We start from the raw sequence: 17,722 nt of genomic DNA on the forward strand, positions 1-17,722 counted from the left end.
TTTTCATAGCCATAATGGATCTGCCAATGAAAGTTCATTAACAGGGTGTTCTTTGGCACACAAGTAAACATTAACATGTGGAGGTTTAGAGTATTTTAAAGTCATGAGTTTGCTCAATACCACGGAGCGGTCAGTGGCTTTTGCCCAATCTATTACTTCTCGAAGCATTGAATCTCTGCAACTGAGCAGCCTTTATTGTATTTTCCTAAAAAAAAACACCCAAACACAAATTAATTCTAAAGTAAGCGTCAAGAGATTCACCAAAGTTACATGCTGAAGCCAAGAACCTAAGACAGGAGATAAATTCCTCAATACATTTGTCTGCTAATTGTTTCTTTCAGAAGAATTATAATCTTTCCAGAAGCACACTTGGTTGCCCAGAAAATTTGTTTTGAAGGTGTGAAATTGCTTCAAAATAAACATCCCAGGTATAACTGTCACCTCCAGGTACTGTCCCAGTATTGAAGCTATCAAATACTTGTGTCCTTCTTGACCCAGAAGAATAAACAATAAAGGTGCTTTTCTCATTCAATCAAATCTCATGGCATCAACTGCCACTAAGTATTCTCAAATATGCAGAACCATTGTTTCCATTCGATAGGTGGATTGCCTGAATTTTGTAAAAATGGGTTTAATTGCACAAGGTACTGATGAGAAGCCATTTGCTAAGCAAGTACACGTTTCCAGTAATGTGTAAGTAAATAGTTTACAAGCAGGTCAAAACAGTACATGAGTCTTCAAACTGTACAAATAAATCCTGAAGAGATGAGTGAGTATCACTCCACGCAGATGTGACTGAAGTATTCCACAGGTGATATTCCACTCAAAATGGTTGTCATATGAAAAGATATGCAGATAGAGTGTAGAATAATCAGCTATGAGCCCAAACAAAGATGGTTGAAAGATGTTGTATCACATATAGGCGGTCATTCTGACTTTGGCGGGCGGCGTCCCGCCGTCAGAATACCGCTGTGCGGTCAAAAGACCGCTGCGGTAATTCTGAGTTTCCCGCTGGGCTGGCGGGCGACCGCCAGAAGGCCACCCGCCAGCCCAGCGGGAAACCCCCTTCCATGAGGATGCCGGCTCCGAATGGAGCCGGCGGAGTGGAAGGGGTGCGACGGGTGCAGTTGCACCCATCGCGATTTTCAGTGTCTGCTTGGCAGACACTGAAAATCTTGGTGGGGCCCTGTTAGGGGGCCCCACGACACCCGTTACCGCCAGCCAGGTTCTGGCGGTCAAAACCGCCAGAACCAGGCTGGCGGTAAGGGGGTCGGAATCCCCATGGCGGCGCTGCCTGCAGCGCCGCCATGGAGGATTCCCCAGGGCAGCGGGAAACCGCCGGGACACCGCCGGTTTCCCGTTTCTGACCGCGGCTGTACCGCCGCGGTCAGAATGCCCATGGATGCACCGCCAGCCTGTTGGCGGTGCATCCGCGGTCCCCGGCCCTGGCGGTAGTCAACCGCCAGGGTCGGAATGACCCCCATAGTCACATGATGTGGGTATGCAACACCTAATGCTGGGAAGTGACACATTGTAATGCCTCTCAAATTGCTGAGGCCAATAATGTGAGGTGTGACGTGATGTGCACTGAGCAGCCAGTTGGAAGCTAGTTCAGCACATGTGCAGCCAATAGGAGAGAGCATGCTCAGTACTTATGCCCCCTTATGCCAGAGCCTCAACCAAATGTAGAGTAAACAAGTGGAAAGCTCAAACATCATCTGCTACTCCAGTACCGTTTAAATGAGGACCAGGGCGACCAAGGAACCACACTAGCATCACCACTCTGAAGTAGAGGCAACCCAGAAAATTAAGGAAATCAACTGGCAGAAGCAGGAGGACTCCCACAGTGAACAACCCTCATCGCCAAATATGGAGATGATGCTCACAAAGGTAAGTGCAGAAATCTAAGCTTATGTGGATAAACTGGGAGCCCACACCCCAAGCTGCCAACTCCAGAGAGCTCCGCGGCAACTGCCTAATATGCGATTGGAGTGTCTGTGAAGCTGCTGCCTGGAACATGGAATTCAACATAACATACAAAGAAAAACATCTTAAGTGCTCCATCGGTAATGGTACATGGAGTTACCACGCTCTGTGTTTAATTTTGAGGAGGGAGGAAATAGGGGAAGTTCTAAAAATTTCAGATTATCCATCTACATCATAGTTGGAAGTGTTTCTTAGTGTGTTTTGCCTCTGGGAAGATCTAGAGTTTACTCCTGTGCCATGACAATAAAACACCTTTGAGATCTATGGTGACTGATTCAATACCAATGCTGGCAAAATAAGCTCCATGAAAGACAGTTGTGAAAGGAAGGCAGGCTACCAAGAAAGAGCAATGTAATATCCTTAACATGCAGAGATGTAGTTTCCACATGTTACGTAAAAGTATATGACCACCAAGCATTTTTCCGATCAGTTTTTTAGACATTCCCAGTGTTAACATTTGCTGCTAGAATTTTTACTAGCACTGAAAGAAATTGTTTAGTTTTCCATTAGAGTTTATCTCCATCAATTTGGGACCTACCATGGTGAATATCATCACTTTGACTTATGGAGGGTTGATATCCTGCCTTGTCTTGGGTTGTCCAATCATGTTTTTTTGTGACACTTGCTTATTCATAATGGTGTATGTTTTTTAATTTAATGTATGAAAGGATAGAGAGACTTGGGTTATGATGGTGAGTCAAAGCCAACAGGATGATAACGGATTCGGTGAAGATTAGGGATTTATGCCTTTAAATGTGAGTTGTTAGAAAAAGGAAAGACAATGAAAACTGTTCACAATGACCATGTACTAGGGTTACATTGTTAGTCACTATATCAAACTGACAAATTTGACCTACAAAATATTGCATCCACTACATTGTTCACAAGTAAATTGATTGTTGAATATAAGTTTACTATTCTCAAATCCATCTCTACATACTTGGGGACATATTTATACTTCTTGACGCACAACTGGGCCAACGCAGTTGTGCGTCAAACATTTTACCGCCGGCTAACGCCATTCCAACGCGCCATGCGGGCGCCTTATTTGTGGAATGACGTTAGCCGGCGTATGGGAAAATGGGGGTTGTGCATCAAAAAATGGTGCAAGTCATGTCTGAGGCAAAAATCAGGCCTCACACCTGACTTGCGCCATTTTTATTGACGCACAATCCCCATTGACATGTCTCCTGTCATAGCACAGACAGGAGTCATACCCCCTTGCCCAGTGGCCATGCCCAGGGTACTTATGTCCCCTGGGCATGGTCATTGGGCATAGTGGCATGTAGTGGGGCCCAAATTAGGCCCCCCTATGCCACTTAAAAAAAATGAAAAAATATACTTACCAGAACTTACCTTTCCTTCCCTGGGATGGGTCCCTCCATCCTTGGGTGTGCTCCTGGGGTGGGCAAGGGTGGCAGGGGGTGTCCCTGGGGGCATGGGAGGGCACCTCTGGGCTCCTTCCGAGCCCACAGGTCCCTTAACGCCTGCCCTGACCCAGGCGTTATAAAACGGCACCCATCAGGCTGGGCGCCGTTTTTTAAGGCCCGCCCCCTCCTGTGTGTCAAAATGACGCCAGAGTATAAATAAGGCGCACAGGCCTTAATGTCATTTTTTGGAAGGGAACTGCTACCTTGCATATAATTAACGCAAGGCAGTTTCCCCTTCCAAAAAATGACGCACATGGTGGGATTTTGACATCCGCGGGGGTCGGGCGTCAAAGTATAAATATGGGGCAGGGTTTGCGCCGAATGTGCGTTAAAATTTTTGACGCACATTCGGCGCAAGCAGAGTATAAATATGCCCCTCAGAATTACCATGTTAAGTAGACGTTAGGTCCATACAATGTATGCAATATTTTTTGTCAACCATGATGTAGTAACTTCGAACCCTCCAGGGATAGAAATCATGAAGGGAAATAAGTTGAATGTGTGGATCATTGTTGGGAGAAATGCTCAAACCAGCCCTCTTGTTACCTTTTATTGCATCTCTTGTCGTTATTCCATTCCATCGAGTACATGCTGCAACTAATCTCAGGGTGCTCAAGAAAGTGACAGAGGCACCAGAAACAGCCCTGGGTATTGAAAAAAAGTATTTAATGGCTCCAACCTACAACAGAAATGCCTGATGGAAATAAATGAAAGCCTGACCCTGCAAATGCCTGTTATTCTTTCCATATCTTCCAATCAAATATCAGAATGCCTTGGAAATCCCACTACCCTCAACAGTATATGATGACCCTGGTGCTCACTGGTGAACTCAACCTAGCCGATAGCAACCTCTTTACCACTAGGGATGTACAAAATTTATTTTTTGTGTGCAACCTAGGGAAGGATGAGAAAAAAAGCTAAATAATCAATGTTGCAGTGCTATTGGACTCTCTGATTGCCCTGCTGGGTTGTGTAGGGAAGGTTTCTGCTATGGTTACAACATTCACCGCTATAGCCTTACTCCTGGCTAAAAGATTCATAACCAGTAGATGGTGCAGGAGGCTACCACCTACTTTTGAAGATTGGAGACACGATATCACGTTTTGCAGTACTGCACCAGCGGAGATTTTAGGTCACAATTTTGAAAATGGCACTTTTAGAACTATTTGTTGCCTGCAGCCTGTCCCTGGGTCACATAACTGGGCACAGTTTGCAGTTGGACTTTGTTTATTATTCTCAGACAGCCACACAATGGAGGCATTATGTGTGCCTGGATGGGCCGTCAGTGACAAGATGTGGGGATAGATTTGGGCACAGCTCAACTTGCAAATTAAGAGTCTGTGCCTTGCCTTCACACAAAGGACTTCATACTACCTCATTGTCCCTGTAGTGAGATTGGAGCTGGGAAAGACCAGGCAGGAAACTCAAAACGCTTCTAAGCTAAATCTGTAGGAACTTTGTCTACTTCAAAAAGGCCCCAGGTATAAAAAAAGGACCCTCAGACCCATTCTTCAATTTACTTTATTGACTAGAAGAAGGACTCTTTAGGAAATGGCTGCTGCTATGGCCTGCTGTGTACTTCAAAAGACTGCTCTGCTGCATCTGGAAGGACTACTTTCCTTTATGAAGCTTGCTTTAAACCCTCAGAGGCCTGCCCTCTGAACAGAAAATCTTCATAGCATCTCCATCCAGTGGCTCCCCAAAGATGATGCCTGATCCTGACACTGTCTGCAGCCTTGCCCTGCTGGATTTTACCTTCTCAGACATATGTCCAAAATTAAGCGCTGACTAGGCTCAATCCACTTCTTTTATTAGACCTACACTCCAATACTTTTTTACTTTTACCCTGTCTCACATGACTAGATGTCTGCGGTTGGAGCTTTGATCTTTTAGCCTTTAGTTTTTACCTTAAACCTTAAAAATGTATAACTCTGGTTACACTGATCAGATTTTAGTTGTTTTGGTGCCAAATAATCTATTAAAATGTACTCTATGTTTCTAAATTAGTGTGGGATTTTCTGGTGTTTTGTTTTCATTTAGTTACTATTTGTGTGCTGCGTAAATAATTTACACATTGCCTCTAAGTTAAGCCTGACTGCTTTTGTGGCAAGTTACTAAAGGGTTAATCACAGGTTAATTTAGTGACTTTTGTGGTTCACCCTGACAGGGATTGTGGCTGCTGCTTGAGCAAGGGTAGTACCCTACTCAATCCTCAACACAATATATTGCAGACACCCTTTAAGAGTTATCTAGCAATGCAAGACATCAACATAGATGACTCTACCACAATTGCAGTCATAGAGTGAATTGGATTATATGAGGCATCCCTGACTAATAAGATACACTGTATTGTGATTACATATTTGACTGTTCATTACTTGTAATATCAAATCAAATAAAGCGCAACTACTCACCCGTAAGGGACTCAAGGCACTAAGAGGGTTAGTCCTCTGAGCTTCTATTGAAGATCCAGGTTTTAAGATCTTTCCTGAATTGGGGTAGTGATGGTGACTGCCTGAGGTGCAGGGGCAAGGTGTTCCAGCTCTTTGCCACGAGGTAGGTGAAGGATCTCCCACCAGCCGTGGCCTTTCATATGCGGGGTACTGTGGCTGGATTGGCTTGTCAAACCATTAAGGGAATTTGCAGTCTAACAGCTCTTAATGTAGTCCCATTGTGTGATTGTATTGGCATTAGGAAATTGTATTACACATTACACATGAGATGAATAAGTGCCTAGCTACATTCTCTCTGCACAGACAATTGTGTTTTCCTGTTATATACTGTTTTTCATTCTCTTGTAATGCTTAATTTATTTGAAAAAAATGCAATAAAAACGTGCATGTGAAATTTTGTGAACATTATGTGAAATTTCACAAATGGAGAAAATATCTCTTGCCAGATATGCTCTGTGTGAACTCCTTTAATGTGAAAAATATGAACTTTGTTGCTGCCTTGAAAGTAAAAAATATTGCAGAATGATGCAACACCAATTTTTTTAAATTTTGTAAATGTAACCGTGTAAACAAACAAACGAAATCAGCAACACCACTGCTCTGCAAAAGGCAGGTCCTACTATAGGCCTGTCTGCCACATTATTATTTATCCATACCTACATAATTGTAATAACTATATGAAGCTTGAGCATCTCTGTTTTACACTCACATGACCTTACCACTACCTTGCATACCAATTCCAATAAGTGGAGTTACCAGTTCACATCCCTTGTGGCTTTTTACAAGGCCTTTCTCTTTCATTCATTGCACAGTCTTTCACAAAAACATAATTTCATCATTTTGTTTCTCCTATGGTTTCTTTGGAGAAGGGGCACCCATTTTCTTCTACTTTCCTTCAATTTTGAATAAAATCCAACCTTGTCTCACCAAAAGCTTCTCTCTAACCTGATACTAAATACCTGCATGCTGCTACCTTTTTAAACCTGTTGTCTTCAATGTCCTTCCCACTCAATCACTCAAGTATATTTGATGCTCTTCTACAGGGTGCAACTGCACATTTTATTTCTAAAACAAAATGGTACTCTACACTTTTATAATTTCAACCACTATCTATGCCCATCTCTAGCCACTGCCAAACTGCTAAACAATCTTTCTGAGACCTTCATACATTTTCAGTACTCACAAAGTCAAACTATTGCAATAGAATCACATTCATAAGCACATACTGCTCTGTAACTTTAGAAAAATTCTGAATCTTCATCCACCATACACAGTTCAGCCTACTAAGATTTTGTTCGACCATATAGTACATATTTCAAACATGTTCACTCAAAGTGTAACCCGTCCCTATTTAATCTCTTTAATCTGATATTTAAGTTATCAATTGGTGGGAGGCAAGCCGGTTGTTGTTCTTATAGATATGGGGGCCTCCATCAACATTATGGCCCTCCAAGCCATGAAAACACTACAACTGAAACCGATGCCTCACATCACCACCACAGAAGCATTTGCGTTTGGGTCATCTACTCCACTTCCGCTGGCAGAAGTGTTCACTACGGACATTACGCATGAGGGTCAGGCTGTTAGCACGAATGTCCATGTCGCAAAAACTGGCTCTGCATGTTACTGAGTTGCCGGAAGGCCGAGAAGCTGGATCTAGTGTTCTTCGCGTTCAGTGTACATCAAGAGAGTGTCGAAAGGCTAATAGCAGAACACTCCCAACTGTTCAAGGGAATTGGATGTTTGAAAGACAGACAGGTCCAACTTCATATCGACCAATCCATTCAGCCAATGGCCTTAAAACATCACAGAGTCACGTTCCACCTGCTACCCAAGGTAGAAGAGGAATTGAGCAAACTAGAAGCCGCTGGCATAATTGAGAGATTAGGAGGACCCACTCCTTGGGTCTCAGCGATCGTGGTCACGTGGAAACCCAAACAACCTGAGGAGGTGCGGATGTGCGTCGATATGAGGTTGCCCACTGCGGCTATTTGTCATGTGCGGCACCTAACCCCAACTATTGATGACATAGTGGCGGAAGTGAGTGGCTCGAGGTGGTTCTCTAAAATGGACCTCAGGTCAGTCCACCATCAACTCATGTTCGACCCTGAATCCAGAGCCATCATCACCTTCTCCACCCATGTACGGCTCCGGAGGTATACCTGCCTCATTTTCGGAATCTCCAGTGCCACCGAGGTATTGCAGGGCACGATACAAGAGGTACTAGATGGATTGGAAGGTATCATCAACGTAAGTGATGACATATTGGTACATGCCCAACCATCAAGGGACACCTGGAAAGACTTCGAGCCACATTCAAGCTACTGCAAGAGCATGGCCTAACATTGCAACAAGAAAAGTGTGCGTTCTTACAGCTTCACCTTGCCTTATTTGGATATCACTTTTCTGACAAAGGAGTAATGCCAGACCCGGAGAAGGTACATGACATCCAGACAGCACCTGCCCCCACATTAGTCACTGGTGTAAAGATTTTTCTGGGCATGGTCACATACTTTGGCCGATTCATTCACAATCTAGCGTCTCTAACTGCGTCCCTCTGAGAACTGACAAAAACTAATGCTACTTCGGAGTGGGGACCTGTACAAGAGAACGCCTTCCGTGCCACCAAGAATGCTTTGTCCGACCAGACCACTTTCAGACACTTTGGTCCCGCCAAGGAGTCTGAGCTAGCGGTGGATGCAAATCCATGGGGACTCTGGCCATTCTGTCTTAACACAGTGAACAAGGGAACTTGGCACCAGTGGCCTAAGCCAGTAGAGCTCTGACGGCGACGGAACAACGTTACTCTCACATTGAAAAAGAGGCCTTAACTGTCTACTGGGGTTGTCGTCACTTTCACCTCTGCCGATATGGCCAGCCCTTCATGGTGGTAATGGACCATAAACCCCTAGTTCCACTGTTTAACAGATCTATGTCTACTTTGGCTCTTCGGATGGAGAAGTGGGTCCTGCAATTACAAGACTATCAGTTCCAAGTGGTGTATCGACCGGGATCCCAGAATTCAGCAGATTACCTTTCGAGACATGCTCAGTCGGTATCAGCCCAAGAGGAAGTTGAAACAGATGCTGTGGAGGATTATGTACGGTTGTTGATTGATCAATCATGACCATTACCAATATCAATGCGGGAGTTCACGGAGGCCACTCAGGGAGACAAATGCATCCAACTAGCGATAATGGCAGTCCGCACAGGGAAGTGGCATGAGATGGTACACAATCTGTCATGACGGACTGAAGAGGCGACACACACTCTGACCACTCTACATCATGTCCGGCAGGAGCTGTCTGTGTCATCAGAAGGGTGTTTGCTTCGGGGCCTGTACTGGTGGTTCCCCAATCCCTGCAGTCACGCCTAGTGAGTTTGGCGCATGCAGCTCACCAAGGGGTGGTCAAGACGAAGGCCTGACTTCAATGCAAGGTATGGTTTCCAGGGTTGGATCAGCAAGTGGAGAAAGTGGTGCGGCACTGTTACCTTTGTCAGGTGGTAGACCCACCAGAACCACCAGCACTTTCAGTCACAGAGCCGCTCCCTTCTGCACCATGGTGTTGGGCCAGTGCTGACCTGGGTGCCCTACCGGATGGCGAGCACATGCTGGTAGTCATAAATGACTTTTTGAAATATCCTGACGTGGAAATACTAGACCCTACCACGGCTGGACAAGTCATCCCACATTTAGAGAAAATAATGGCCACACATGGCATCATTCAAGAACTCAGAACAGACAATGGCCCTCCGTTTTCCAGTCGAGTTGGAGGAGCATCTTGCCACACAGGGGATTGCCCATCGAAAGATTACACCCTGTTAGCCTCAAGCCAATGGTGAGGCCAAACGTTTCATGAGAAGCTTGAACAAAGTCTTGAGGATTGCAGTGGCAAAGACACACAACATAGACTGTGTCCTGTGCACATTCTTGAGAGAGTACAAACTTACACCTCACACCACCACCAAGATAGCCCCAAATGCCTTGTGTATGAATAGACAAGTGGAGTACACCATCCCCCAGAGGGATGTTCCAACACCTTTGCAGGAGCAGGCAAGTGAGAGATTGCATCAACGTGGATCTGTCAATGATTGACTATCAAGAATGAGGCAGGCGAGAGATTCGCCCATTCAAGTAGGTGACAAAGGGGGTCATTCCGACCCCGGCGGTTGACTACCGCCAGGGCCGGGGACCGCGGATGCACTGCCAACAGGCTGGCGGTGCATCCATGGGCATTCTGACCGCGGCGGTACAGCCGCGGTCAGAAACGGGAAACCGGCCCCCGCTGCCCTGGGGAATCCTCCATGGCGGCGCTGCAGGCAGCGCAGCCATGGGGATTCCGACCCCCTTACCGCCAGCCTGGTTCTGGCGGTTTTGACCGCCAGAACCTGGCTGGCGGTAACGGGTGTCGAGGGGCCCCCTAACAGGGCCCCACCAAGATTTTCAGTGTCTGCCAAGCCGACACTGAAAATCGCGACGGGTGCAACTGCACCCGTCGCACCCCTTCCACTCCGCCGTGTCCATTCGGAGCCGGCATCCTCATGGAAGGGGGTTTCCCACTGGGCTGGCGGGCGGCCTTCTGGCGGTCGCCCGCCAGCCCAGCGGGAAACTCAGAATTACCGCAGCGGTCTTTTGACCGTGCAGCGGTATTCTGACGGCGGGACTTTGGCGGGCGGCCTCCGCCGCCCGCCAAAGACAGAATGACCACCAAAGTGTTGATAAAACAAGACATCCCAGAGGGAATTTCAGACTCCCCTTTGAGCTTGTGCTGTGGACTGGTGTGAGGATTCGGGGCACTATGGTCTCTGCTGTCAAAGATCAAGAGCAAGTGACTAGGAACGTCTAATTTTTCAAACGCTATCTATCGGAAGACAGTGGTGTCTAAGGAGGCACCTCCACACCATCCCCTGATTGTGACAGCCCGGAGTAAGGGGATGATGGTCCTAATATCCTAGAGTCTGGGGTCTCAACCCTCTGAAATGACTGCCCAGAAGACACTGTGGTCCGTCCCCGAGATATAGGAAGGAGGTAGTCAGTCCCCAACCCAGTGACCGAATTGGAATGCAGAGACACTGATGAATGTTCCTCTCCAGGCGGGAATGGAGAGGTACCACCTTAGACCTCAGCCGGTGCCATCCAGCAAGCTGAAAGACTTTCTATTGATTTAATGTAACACCCCGTTGAAAGAAATTGTTAGGCATATGTGGGTTGTTTGTTTATTGTTTTATTAGGGTGGTGTTATTTATGTTTTATTTTTATTTTTTGTGGGGTAGCGGAGGAATGTTATGTTTGACATGGGATGTTCCACATGGGAGGAGTATGCACTGGTGTTGTGGAGATAAAACCCCCTTCCTAAAAGGGCAACATGGTGCGCGCCTGATGCAAGGCATGAAGGTAATAAAAAAGGAGCCACAACGTTCGAGGCAGCAGTTTTCATACGCATTATGAGCGTCCTGTCATTATTTCAAGATGCGTTACTGAGCCTCTGCCCTGCTCAGAAACACAACACTAGCAAGTTCCAAGAATTGAAGGACAACCAAGGCAGTGAGTGGGGTCTGTGCACACATTTGGCTAAAACTGGATGACATCCAAAAGACTGCCTCAGAAGTGTTACACAGATTTTACATGTGCAATAAAAGATTGTATTTTACTTTGAGAGGTGAGGTCTAGCAGAGACCACAATGGTCACCACCTTAGGTAGAGTGTAAGGAACCTGTTAGTTCCTCCTCATAGTCCCGCTTACAAATTTAGAATCAGTTTCTTTCCCTTCTTTCCTGTCTTTTTATTTTCTGTGCATTTTTAATGACTTTGCCTGGTTGTTACTCCTTTTGCTTATGGCACTACCAGTAAAGAGCTCAACTGACTTCTTATTGCTGACTTCTGATGTAAACTGCTTGCCTGTGCGTGGACTCACTGGGAGACTGTGAAGAGATGAGGAGTAGCCCGGCAGGTAGAATTCTCTGAAGAATTATTCTAGAAATGAAGAGCCCGCAACAAGCTGGAGTCCTTACTAAAGGAAGACCAGAGTCAACTTTGATAGCAGTTGACAATACTTTTTTGGAGTGTGAAATGTAGATCGGAAAATAACTAGAAATTAACAAGCAGTAACAAAGGAGAAATAAAAAAACATAGCACAACACCTTTCCTCTACATGGACAAAAGCAAACAGACATGACAAAAGCACATAGAAATCCTTAAATCAGCTGGGCCTGCACACATTACGTGAAATCCTTGCAGAAAATAAATGTGTTGCGCTGGAAGTGTTATTGATTGGGGTAACAGTGACACATCAGAGCCCACACTTAAGTTGAAGCAATTAGATGATGCATTGTTGGCAACACTCCCCAGTGAATGTGCCATTGAACAGGAAGAAGTAGCATTGCATGGTGATCTGAGCCTGTGTGGCATAGTACTAGAACTTGATAAAACAGTGTCCTGTGACTGAAGCTACCAAGAACCATCAAGAGCATTTCCTTCATTAATAATATCATCAATATTCCTTTTTCTCACTTTCAATTCTTTTCTCGCTTGCACAGGGGTACGTTTGACCAGACACTTCCTGCTCCACAAACCCTTACCAGAAATGAATACAGAACCTTTTGACAATTTTGACACTTGTGTTTTTAATTTTTTCCTTTCTGACTCTAGTGTTTTTAATGAGGAACCAGACTCCAACACTGAGGTAGACCTCTGTGACATGATATTTTTCATCATTTTTCCCCCTAGCACAAGACTGTAACACAATCTCTCTGTTGGTGGTGGTATCTGCAGAATCGTGCTGACACAGAGTGGCTACAGTGGATTCTTTTTTCAACTCTAATATCCAGTCTGGACACACCCTGGACCTTGGGTCTCTGTTCTGCAGCAGCTTAAACTGAGACATACTGGAAGTACTGTGCGGTGTCACACGAGAAGTGCAAACTTTTTGTCTCAAAATTATTGAACGTCTTGTCAAGTTGCAAAAGCCAACTGGTTTCCCTCCTTTAGGAATCTGTTCCTCTTGTGTTTGATGTGATACAAGTTAAGCAAAGCTTCCATTTGCATGTAGGTAAAATGGTTACCATTATCAGAGACAGGTTCTGTGGGTGTACATCCAATTGTAAAAATACTTTGTAGAAACTCAAAAAAAGCATTAGTATTGGGTACCGGTATGAATTCAAAGTACACCCATTTCGATAAGTAATCTACTAACAACAGCAAGTACCGCCTGTGCATGGGAAGAAGTTCAAAGGGGCCAGCAAAGTCTAATGCAATTTTTGTCCAAACATTGGAAGATAAAGGACCCATGTAAATTGGAGTTTGTTTAGTTTTCTGATGCTTGTCCAAAAGCAAACAGGTGTTACAGATGTAAATATATTTGGAAACTTGTGTGTCCACGGACAGATAGAAATAAAACTGTTTTAGTACTTTGCGTGTAGGTCTACTGCCCAAAGGTCCAGAATGAGCTTCTTTGATTAGTGCTTCTCTGATGGAGTCAGGGCACACATATTCATCATGTCATGATCAAATACCGATTTGAAATGACAATTTGTTGGTTACTTGAATGAAGGGCCTTAATGCACATTCCACATTTCTTTCTTGGGCCCAATCATTCTTCATATATTTATAAACTGACTAGATGATGGCATTGTTTTCAGTTGCTTCTGGCCACTGGTAAAAAATAATAAAACCTGAGTGTTCAACAATATCACGTTTGGAAGGCAAAACACATTCTACTTCATCAGCAATAATATCAGAACAGTTATCAACAGGCATCCTAGGCAGGCAATCAGCCCTGAAATTCTTGCCATCACCTATGTGCTTGAAACAAAACTCTTGCAACTGGGAAACCAGTCATACCAGTCTAGCAGAAGTTTTACCAGTGCTCTTTCAATTAAGTAGATGTATTGATCTCCCCCCGATGTTACCCCCAATGTGTCGGTTTTGGATAATGTTCCTCCTCTAGGTATTAATTCATCAGAATTATTTAGGGAGCTGAAGAATAAAGTAGTGGAGTGGTTGGGCTCCCATCCGAGCTTTGGTGTAGCTACTGCTGATTGTATCAATATGATGAGGACAGTATACTGACTGGGAAAGGGACCTAAGACCCTGGAAGGAGACTCTATTATTGTTAATTCTAAGAGGGCTCGTATGGCTGAACATGTACATACTATGGCAGATCTCAGCAGAGAAAGTTTATCTTCCATCATTCAGGTTTTGCCATTGGGCTTTTTCTACAGACCGACCCATGGGAAATCATTTACAGGGCACCAGGATAGATCTTGTATAAGTCCACTCGCCTCCAGGTGACATGTCATAATAGATTTGCCCTTTTGATCCAGTTGGATGCCTGTGATTGACACAAACCTACAGTAGCAAAATCACTATCTGGGGTGGAACCTTCTGCATGCATGGTTATTTCTGCTCAGAGGGTTCATCTTTAGGAAATGGGGGCAATATGTTTACTTATTTGGAATATAGCAGGCCTGTCCCCTAAATTCAAGGAGGCAGAATGGAGACGTTTGTGATAGGTTTCCATCTGATCTGTCTTCAAGAAACGTGGGAGTGTGAGAATGTGTTCCAACTGGAGGGTTATAAAACAAATTTTAAGCCAGCTAACCAGTCACCTACCGGCTGAGCTAGAGGGGGTATGGTAATTTTTGTCTCCATTAGGATAAACATGAGGGTAAGAGAGATAGCATCTACTGCCAATACTATTCAAGCCTTAAGGATTACACTCACTGGATCTTGTGCATACTTGAAGTATGATGGCAGTTCCAGAGGATGGGTTATTTTTTCCAATGTATCAAGGAAGAGGCTGTGTCTCTATTATTGATTACATCATTGTCTCTGATACTATACTTCATTTAATCACCAAATTTGAAGTCATTTGCCACCTTCTCAGCAATGAGAATCCCCTGTTATTGAGCCGATGCGTGAGCTGTGAGGAATGTTGCCTGTCAGCAAACTGCTCCCCAGATTCAGATTCAGAGCCGCGGATATGTTTAAAATGGCCTCTTGTGAAGCCTGATACCTTTGCATCTGCTCTTTTTCAAAGTTGACTGATAGGATGGACAATTTGTTTAGAGCCGTCTTCCTGGGATGAGGATCTTTTAGTTGCTTTTACATTTATTTCAGCAAAGGTCAAAGCTCTTCTTTCCATTGATTGTAGCAAGCCCCCTCAACACACCCCAAAATGTTTTGACTCAGGCTGCTCAAGGGACGTGTGTAAACTAAATAGTGCACTTAAATCCTGCCCAGGAGACAAGGAACTGGTGAGCACACGTAAGTGATCATATAAAGAAGAGCTTAAGAGAAGGAAGGGGTATTTAAGAGGAAGGGCTTGAGAGGATTTGACAAAGGCTAGTACTATCAAAGATGGTGCAAAGTTTTGGAGTGTTCTTAATCAGCCCAGCTTTGCCCATGAGAATATCCCTGGCATATATCATCACATACCAGGATTGGGTGGATCATTTTGAGGAGATGTACAACAATCCTGGACAGGTCATTTTGAGCATAAAGGCCCAGGAGGTATGGGGGAAAGACTAATGTGGTCTTTACCCTTGAAGAAGTTAAACAGGGAATCCTGGGTCTCACTAGGAACAAGGCCCTGGGTCCTGAAGTGATGCCAGCAGATTTATTCTGACAAGTTATTGAGATTTGCACCCCTATGCTAACGCTGGTTCTGAATGCTGCAGTAAGGGAGGGTTCCCTGCCATCCTGGTCTGTTTGATAACTGAGAAAACCTGATTGTTACAGGACTATTTCCCTGCTCAGTTCTGTAGTAAAAGTATTGAACAGGGTGATATTGGACAGACTGTGCTTATGGGGGGGATGATAATATATTGGGATGCCAAAATAGGTTCCAACAGGGCAGGTCAACAATTGACCGGTGCCCTAATGTTTTTATGATCAGTAGTACATATATGGTTGCTCGTTCAGAAACAATGTATCTTGTATTCATTGATTTAATGGCTGCATTTGACCGGATAAACCGGGATAAACTGTGGCACATTTTTTAAGACATCGGGGTGCACCCGAACATTGTTTATTTTCTAAGAGATCTCCACCTAGACACCGAGGCAGTGGTTAGATACTCAGCAGATTTGACTTGATCAGAGAGCTTTACTATGAGGCATGGTGTGAGACAGGTTTGTATTCTCGCCCCGTTTCTGTTTACCTTATATTTGAACATGTTTTGAGAAAGCTCTAGTGGACACCACGACTGATTGCCCTTTCAAAGGTTCCCATTCCTTGCCAGTGCTGTTATACACTTATGATGTGGTTTGATGGGAAGATCCCCCAATGGTTTTTAAAACTTACTGAATGCTTTTGACCATGTTATGAAAGATTTGGACATTGCAGTTAACTTGTCTAAATAATCCATTATACTGCAGGGGGCAAAACAATTAATGTCCCACTCCTTCACCCTAAGCCACCACCCCTTGATTAAAGTAGGGAGTTTCCCATATTTGGGTGTACAGCTGGGAGCCTTTCTCGAAGACTAGGAAAATGGAGTTTAAAAAGTCCAGAAGGGGCTGGTTGTAGCTTTGCGGCAATGATGGTAAGCAGGCCACTAAAAGCCTTAATGAATATCTATGAAGTTAAATGCATCTCAAAGGTTATGTATTGGAGTGACATTTGGGGATATCTTCCTCCAAGGGAACTACAGATTGAGGAGAGAACAGATTTTTAAGGTGGATGCTCTGTAACTCTCTGTGTCCCTCAGAATACATCAACCTACATCGTACATAACGGAGCTGGGGATTAATTATCTGAGTGACCTTATGGAGCTGTGCCTGTTAATGTCCTGGATCAGGATATGGTTGAGGGAGGAATTGTCTTTAAATTGTTTGATTATGAAAGATTTTTGGCAGCTGGAGCATGCTCTATAAAATACCTTGGCTAACGTACGTGAAAGATACTCTCACAAGTTTAGGCAGGATGGAGATTTATTTCAAGCCAGAGGGTATTGTCAAGGGGGACCTGAAGTGGATCAAAGACTCTATCACGGATAAGCTGACGATAAACCGGGAGGAGGTGGAGTTGGTTAAGCCATCCCTTCACCAATACGTAATGATAACTACAACCTGGGAGACTGAACCCTATTTGTTGATTGTAAAAAATAACTGGGACAGAGGGTTGTTGACTCGCTTCAGGTGACATTTATTGTACTTAGCCTTAGCCCCACCTCAGAGATGTTAGGATCCTAACCTGTTGGGTCCTTGTGAATGTGACAATACTTCACCCCAGGGCACTATATGCTATATGCCTTATGTTGTTTTGTAAATTTTGCCAACCGCCCAGGACTCTTTTTTATTGCTCCATTGATGAAAGGACTTGGCTTTAGACAAGCTAGACCAGCATTTTTATATTTGCAAATGCTGTCAGGGCATTAGGTAATTGTTAACATGCACATTTGTAAATTCTGATATGATTATTCGGAGCACTTTGGATTAAGCACTTTCTATTTATTGCTTTTAAGACTTATGATATTTTTGAGGGGGCGTGGCTTGGCTGTCCTGCAAGATGGCTGCCACCTGGTGAGGCTCTGCAGGGTGGGAGCGTTAATCTGACATAAATCCACACGGGTTAGACTCTCGAGGTGCCGCGTGGGCTGGTGACCTAGCGCCAGATGCCAGCAGAGGGGTGGGTCGGTGAGAACGGGCACGAGGTGGATCACAGAGCTGCCTGTGGGGCCTTGCAGCCTGTTCTGGACTTTGGCGGGAGTTGTCCGGCTGCAGCTGAATAACATCGGGTCCCCTGGGGTGGCCGCTGTGGGGGCACCTGCTGCCAGCGGTGGAGAGATCGGATCGTACTGGCCGCCCTGGCAGGTGGCGGTGCGGCGGCTGGGGAATCCAGCATTGCCGGTG

This window comes from Pleurodeles waltl, chromosome 2_2 (assembly GCF_031143425.1).
Source record: "Pleurodeles waltl isolate 20211129_DDA chromosome 2_2, aPleWal1.hap1.20221129, whole genome shotgun sequence".
In the NCBI taxonomy this organism is placed as follows: Eukaryota; Metazoa; Chordata; class Amphibia; order Caudata; family Salamandridae; genus Pleurodeles; species Pleurodeles waltl.